This window comes from Glycine max, chromosome 19 (assembly GCF_000004515.6).
Source record: "Glycine max cultivar Williams 82 chromosome 19, Glycine_max_v4.0, whole genome shotgun sequence".
In the NCBI taxonomy this organism is placed as follows: domain Eukaryota; kingdom Viridiplantae; phylum Streptophyta; class Magnoliopsida; order Fabales; family Fabaceae; genus Glycine; species Glycine max.
Window position 1 is genome coordinate 1,414,629 of NC_038255.2, and position 7,666 is coordinate 1,422,294.

The following is a 7,666-nucleotide window of genomic DNA, read 5'->3' on the forward strand; positions in this document are numbered from 1 at the left end:
CCTAGTGTTTGATAAATCTTAGAAAGAGATATATTTTATTAAGTAAATCTCATACGACTTGTGTGTACTTAGTTAAACGTTAAAAATATAAATAATTTCATCTTTTGTTAAGTGAGCACCTCTTATACTCTAATCTAGTGTTTGATAAATCTTAGAAAGAGATATAATTTTGTTAAGTAAATCTCACACAATCTGTGTATTTGGTTAAATGTTAAAGCTCATATTAAACAGAAACACACGTTTCAAGGTACAAAAGTTAAAACAATACCAGCGAAGCTTTTGTTTTTTTCAACGACACAATCTGACATTTCAGTGCAGTATTTTTGACTTTGTACTATACGAACAATGCTAGTTGCTACCAAACAGCTCACCACGACACATCACAAATTAGAATCCAACTGTGATCAACGATAACGTGATTATTAATTCAAAGAAGATAAATAAACAAAATTATATTTCAATCAAAATTCAACACATCACTACTTTTCGCACAACCAATTACTGCATATTGAATAAAAAACCCGAAGCACCGCCCTTTCTTCATTCATTTAATATAGTAATCTCGTTTCTGTCAAAATTTATCTTCAGGACAAAATTTAGTGGGTCAAAATTTTCCGCATTTGCTGAATAATAGAAAATAAAGTCATCTATCCAAAATTATCACACTCCTTTCTCCATCCAACAATGAATGGTCTATTTAACAATGAATAATCTATTTGAGGATGATACACACATCTCTGTAGAAGCAGCCCCTACAATAAACAATATAATCTTCTCTCTCCAAAATGGAGTTTGCTCTAAATTACCTAAATGCCACTGTCACTGGAGTTCTTTCTCTAACCCTCTTCTTTTTGTTTTTGTATAATCCCTTCAAATTTGCATTAGGTAAAAAAGAGGCTCCCAAAGTTGCAGGTGCATGGCCAATACTTGGTCACCTACCACTATTGAGTGGTTCAGAGACACCCCATAAGGTTTTGGATGCTTTGGCTGATAAGTATGGACCCATATTCACCATCAACAATGGTGTCAAAAAGGTTTTGGTAATCAGCAACTGAGAAATTGCTAAGGAATGCTTCACCACAAACGACATCGTCGTTTCGTCTCGCCCCAAGCTTCTGGCCATTGAACTCATGTGCTACAACCAAGCCATGTTTGGGTTTGCACCCTATGGTCCTTATTGGCGCGAACTAAGAAAGATTGTAAACTTAGAAATCCTCTCCAATCGCCGAGTAGAGCAACTAGAGAATGTTCGTGTCTCCGAAGTTCAAAGTTTGATCAAAGGGCTCTTCAATGTTTGGTCAAGCAACAAGAATAATGAGTCTGGCTATGCGTTGGTGGAGCTGAAACAATGGTTTTCTCATTTGACATTCAACACGGTTCTTCGAATGGTCGTCGGAAAGCGACTTTTCGGTGCTAGAACTATGGATGATGAGAAGGCTCAGAGATGTGTGAAGGCTGTGAAGGAGTTCATGCGTCTGATGGGGGTGTTCACGGTGGCAGATGCTATTCCTTTCTTGAGATGGTTTGATTTTGGTGGCTATGAGAAGGCCATGAAGGAAACTGCCAAGGATTTGGATGAGATTTTTGGTGAGTGGTTAGAGGAGCACAAACAAAATAGGGCTTTTGGTGAGAACAACGTTGATGGAATTCAAGACTTCATGGACGTCATGCTTTCCTTGTTTGATGGAAAAACAATTGATGGGATAGATGCAGATACCATCATCAAATCCACTTTACTGGTACGTATACTGGACCGACTATGAACATCTTTGGTTAACAGAATAACAGTTGAATTGAAGAAGTACTTTTAAATGGTGAATACATTTTTGGAAAATAAATTCATTTAGGTAACATGTTTGGTTACTACCAAAGATGTGCTTGGAATGAAAATTTTGTCTTACGTACTACTCAGTTTTATAAAAGGAAGAATTGAATAGCCTTTGTAAATTTAAATTTAACTCAAACTATAGTTTGTAAATTTTAATCCAAATATGCATTATACTGTACGTTATAATTAGGTTGTTAGCACAGATGACTTTAAATGGGACTAACTATATAAAATCTTCAATTTCAATTATTGATGTTGTAGAAGTAAGCTGTGATTTTGCTAAAGTAAAGATTAAAGAATCGAAGATTCTTCTTAGCCTGACTAATAATTTTATGATTAGAATATTGGGCTATGAAATATGAATATAGTGAAACAGGTTTAAGTTTTTCACAAAGTGAGAAACCACTTATAGAAACACATTTACGTTTAATTAAGGGTATCAATTGAATGATTTAAATAAATTTTAATTAGTTCGACTATAGTAGATGAGTTCACAGTTTATTAATTTACTTATGATTTATTGGAAATGTCTATTTTGAGAGAGACATGTACTAGAGATTCGAAGGATGTGTAACTACAAGATCTTAAGCATGCAAATATCATATCCATTTGCTTTGACTTATTTAAGCTCTCATTTATACGACATTCTACTTTTGTTTAACATTTTTTTTTTATATTTTGATTTGCAGTCAGTAATTTCAGGAGGAACTGAAACAAATATTACTACTCTTACATGGGCAGTATGTTTGATATTGAGAAATCCTATTGTATTGGAAAAAGTTATAGCAGAACTTGACTTTCAAGTTGGAAAAGAAAGATGTATAACTGAGTCTGATATAAGTAAGTTAACATACCTTCAAGCTGTGGTCAAAGAAACTTTAAGATTATACCCTGCAGGTCCTCTTTCAGCACCTCGTGAATTCATAGAGGATTGCACTTTAGGTGGCTACAATGTCAAAAAAGGAACTCGTCTAATTACAAATCTTTGGAAGATCCACACAGATCTTAGTGTTTGGTCAAATCCATTAGAGTTCAAACCAGAAAGGTTTCTAACCACCCATAAAGACATTGATGTTAGGGGACATCATTTTGAGCTATTACCATTTGGTGGTGGTAGAAGAGTGTGCCCTGGAATATCCTTTAGCCTTCAAATGGTTCATTTGACTCTTGCCAGTCTTTGTCATTCTTTTTCATTCTTAAATCCATCAAATGAACCTATTGATATGACTGAAACCTTTGGATTAACCAATACTAAAGCTACTCCACTTGAGATTTTAATTAAGCCACGATTATCTTCTAGTTGTTATGTATGAAAGCATGTGATTCTTGTCTTAGCGGTTTGTGGAAAATTCATTGTTAAACTATGTGATCTTCTTTTAGTTAAATCAGGTTTGCCTGATAAATTATGTCGAAACTATGTATAATTGTCTCTCATTTAATTCTACCATGGATTGTTAAGGGAAAGTCTGATCTAAAGATTTTTGTTGAGGATTATTCGGCTATAATAGAATTTGAATGAAGTTTGGAATTTTTTAATTAAACCAAATTTATGTTTTTAATATTATCAACTTTTTCTGACTTTAATTGTACATCAATATTTTAAATTGTAATAAATACAAGTAAACATTATTTCGATTGTTGACTAATAATTTAAGATTGATAATATTACTTGATTCTTAAATGATAAAAAAATATTAGTTTGATTTCTAAAAGATGTAAAAGTAGTATATCAATTTGGTCTTTTAATTAAAATTAACTATCCCTAATCGCCTCCACCAAAAGCCTTTACTATAACATTCGATGCAGCTGTCTCCAAACCACATGTAATGGTATTAATCAAGCTGCCCAAAATCCATTGAAGTTGTGTTGTTCCTAACAATTGAGCTTCACAGCTCTATGTTTTTTTTTTTCTGATAAACTGTGCCAACCTATTTGACCACAAATTCTGCACTGCTCATATTGACACGTATCAATCAATTGCCCCTTGTATATGCCGGATGCTTCATTCATTTGACCACATGCACCGCCCAACAAAACCTGTCCTAATCCCAGTTATGTTGGTATGTGAAAGTGATAATTACAATCATACTTATCCCTTTTTTTTCCGAGTAATTAAACAGTCATATTAATCCTAAAAAAAATTAAAATGTTAATACTAAAATTTTAAATTTAACTATTTATTATCATTTTATTATTAATATTATCACTTTAATTACCCATTTATTTGCTGATTTACAGTTTCAAATGATTATTTTTTTAAATGTTTCGTTCAATTCAAAGACTAATGTGAGTATGTCTTCCAATTCAAGACCCAAAATGATAATTTACTCAATCCATTCAAATCTTTACCAAAACATTAGTTAAAGAATAAGGGATTATTTTAGTTTTTAAAATTGTGATGTTTGTTACTTTAGTTCCTAAAACTAACAAAACAAAAAAAAAATCCTGAAACTATATTCATCATTGATAATTGTCTAATGTTATTTTAATTACTATTACTTAAATCAGTACAACTTTTGTGTGCAGTAAGCGCACAACTCAATTACACAAAAACAATAATGAAGTACATTTGGCTTTATTTAAGCACATGGATGTGAATAGAAGATAGATTTAGTTGGGGAATTATCTACAATTTTAGGTTACAGCTGGGAAGCTCTCTCTTGTCCTCTATGGCTTTCTTACCATTTTTTATTTATTTTTTCATTTATTTTCTTCTTTTTCTTCTTGCAATCATGTAGTTAGGTTTATCTATTTTGGATGTTGATGTAGTTGAACCCATTCTTATGATTATATTTTGATTACTAATCTATATTTATTGTTCATTATTAAATGTTCTCTTCTATGAATTAATGTTTGCTTTGACTTGATCATTCTTTATTTGATGTTGTGATTTAAATTGTCATTGAAAAATATTTTTGAACTTAGAAATGGAAAGAAACATCTAATGGATTTTATATTTAGCGATGGAATAAAATTTGTTAATCATCTTTTAATTCTTGCTCTTAAAAAAATCATTTGATTAGGCTAGTTAAGGAATTAATATTTTGGTCAAGAAATTTAAATTCTTTTCGTCCGAAGGACTATGATTTGAGTATTTTGATCAAGGGGTTAGATTTTGAATTATATTAGTGACATTTTGTTACGCGAGGAAGTCATTTAGTAAATCAATCTCAACTTCATTATTCTTTGTTATTTTACTTTTTTTATCATACTTCATATGTTCATAAAAATTTTGAAAATAATTTTTATTTATTTATACTCTTGTTATTTACATTTATACAATCCAATCATTACAATTGTTATTTTCAAAAGCCATAATTGATAAATATTATTATTTTATCGAGTATTATGCCAATCCCTATAGATATAATATTTAGACTTCCCACTTTATATTATTTGCGAGAGTTAGTATGTTTGCTAAGCATTTAACGAGCAATCACTCGTTTTAATTCCTCCATTCATTGAAATTTGTTTTCTTTAATGAAAGTGTTGCTGTTATGACACGCTAATTATTAATACGACGTGTTGACTGATAACATAACAAACCATATTACAACTTGGATAATGATACTTGGATATTTTTTTATTTTAAATATCTCACAATATTTTATTTCAAGAATAATTTTCATGTAAAACTACAAGAAATTGATGAAAAATTTAAAATATTCAGTCTTTTTAATTAACGCCCTAAGGTTACATTTTCTACTCTCTTTTTTTAGCAAAAACAAGTGTCATGTATCTAGCTAGTGTGTCTCAAAAGGATGGAAAACACCATTTTTTGTCTAAAAAATGAGCATATTAATCAACTTGACTAAATTAATGTTAAAAAAATAGTAATTTAATAAACTTTTTCATGTTTTGGAATAAGAGTCGTTTGTGAACTTAAATTTTTGATTTGTTGAAATAAATCATATTAGTTACAGTTCAAAATATCAATTATAAAAATAAATTAATAAAAAAGTTGGTGATCATCAAAACATGAATTGGAGTTGAATTAAAAAATTCAACCTTAATCCAAATTCTTTTATTACAGAATCGTCCTCAACAAAAATATCTTCAAATCAAACTGCTCCTTTGTGATGGTTAGATTAAATGTGGCAATATACACAGTTTCAATAAATATTTACTTTTGACTTCTATCAGAATTAACTTATTTAATTTTGTCAAATCATACTTTGATTATTTTTTGTCGAATTGGATTCTGGTAATTAATACAGAATCTGGAGAGGCTTATAAAGACCATTGTTCCTCACTTGCAGTGATACAATGTCATCAGTGTCCAAGGCACATATAACAAAATACAACAAAGACAAAGGGTCAAAATATTTCCCCCAGTGTATCACCACTACATCTGCGGAGATGGAACTAAATTTGGTTCAGCAAGTGCAGAACATAATAGGTTACACATTCCGAAAGAAAGAGCTTCTAGTAGAAGCCCTTTTCACTCCTCCTTAATGGAGAGTGTTTCTCTCACTCACCATGATTGTAAATCCATTGGGATGATAATAAATGATAACAGTTATAGATTATTGTTTAGTGTTGTTGCAATCTATTCACTATAAATGAATGATAATGAATAATAACTTTTGATCTTTCTTGTTGACTAACTCTTTAATATCTCCTCTGCAATGGCTCACGTACAGCTTTGAGATTAATTGAGGTCCCGCTCATAATAGGAGATATATTCGTGTCCTTCAAATAGAGACTGGAGATGGTATCGTTCAGATGTCAGGAGATGAAAAATCTAAGGTAAAGGATGCAGATAACTCTGCTGCTTAGTTGATGCTTCTGGCCTTACAGCAGCGTAATCAATTAATCAACTGTGAGAAGGGCCTTAAAAGAAAAAACATGAACGAAGAAACTAATTATAACCCATCAAAGAAGGTCAAGACTGAAGAGAGTAATGATGGTGATGACCTACATGAGTTGAGTCTAGCAAAATAGACTAGCCTTCCACAATGTAGTGATGAATCACGGATTGACTATCTACTGGAACTTGTATCCATATTTAGTGGCTACAAACATGATTGCCTAAGAAAACAGATACCTAATAAATTGCCAATGAAATTTTGTTTGTTTGGGTAATGGTATTAAAAAATTGTTTCTAGCACTTAATATTGTTCTCCTTTTATTTTATTATATTTTTTTATCACATTATATTATCTTTCATATTTATGTTTCGTCTACTCTTATGAGTCATACAGTATAAATTGAAATATTTAATTTGCATTTTCCTTACACTCTTAAATGTTTTTAATTAATACTCTCATTTTTCTTACTCTCTTAATTAAATATTCCCAATACACTCTCTTTTCTTAGTGGGAGTTGTGTACACATCCACAAAAACTACAAAATATCTCTTCCAATCATATCAACTCAAACTATTTTCATTTTTCTTTATTTTTATAATTGATTTTCTTAACCATTGATGCATTTTAATTTTAAAATAACATTATATCACAATTCCAATTTAATTATTATGAAGCAATTTTTCTTATAATATAATTTATAAATTTAAAAATATCTATTTATCTTAAATTATAATTATAATTATTTAAAACAATTTTTATCCTATGTAATACTCATGTTAAAATATCACTTACTAGATGAAATACTTATGTGTGTGCATGTTGTTAGGGAATTTTCATGTGAACACATGGTCCAGATCGTCTCCGAGAAGACTAGTAATTTCAAGGCAATTCCAATAACAAGACTAAGTTTCTGTAAGAGTATTTCTCAATGGTTTGTGTTTGAATAATAAAAGAACAATATAAGAATAAAAACAAGTAATTGAAAGAGAGTAAATGAAGCATACTTGCAATATTGTTGTGAAAATGA

At 30.5% G+C, this 7,666-nt stretch overlaps 1 pseudogene across 1 annotated transcript; it reads left to right on the top strand.

The window, feature by feature from the left end:
- Positions 1–515: 515 nt before the first annotated feature.
- Positions 516–3,292, top strand: LOC100788276 (cytochrome P450 82A4-like; annotated as a pseudogene). The gene is made up of 2 exons (XR_419718.3): positions 516–1,739; positions 2,518–3,292. The product of XR_419718.3 is annotated as a cytochrome P450 82A4-like (transcript).
- Positions 3,293–7,666: the final 4,374 nt, after the last annotated feature.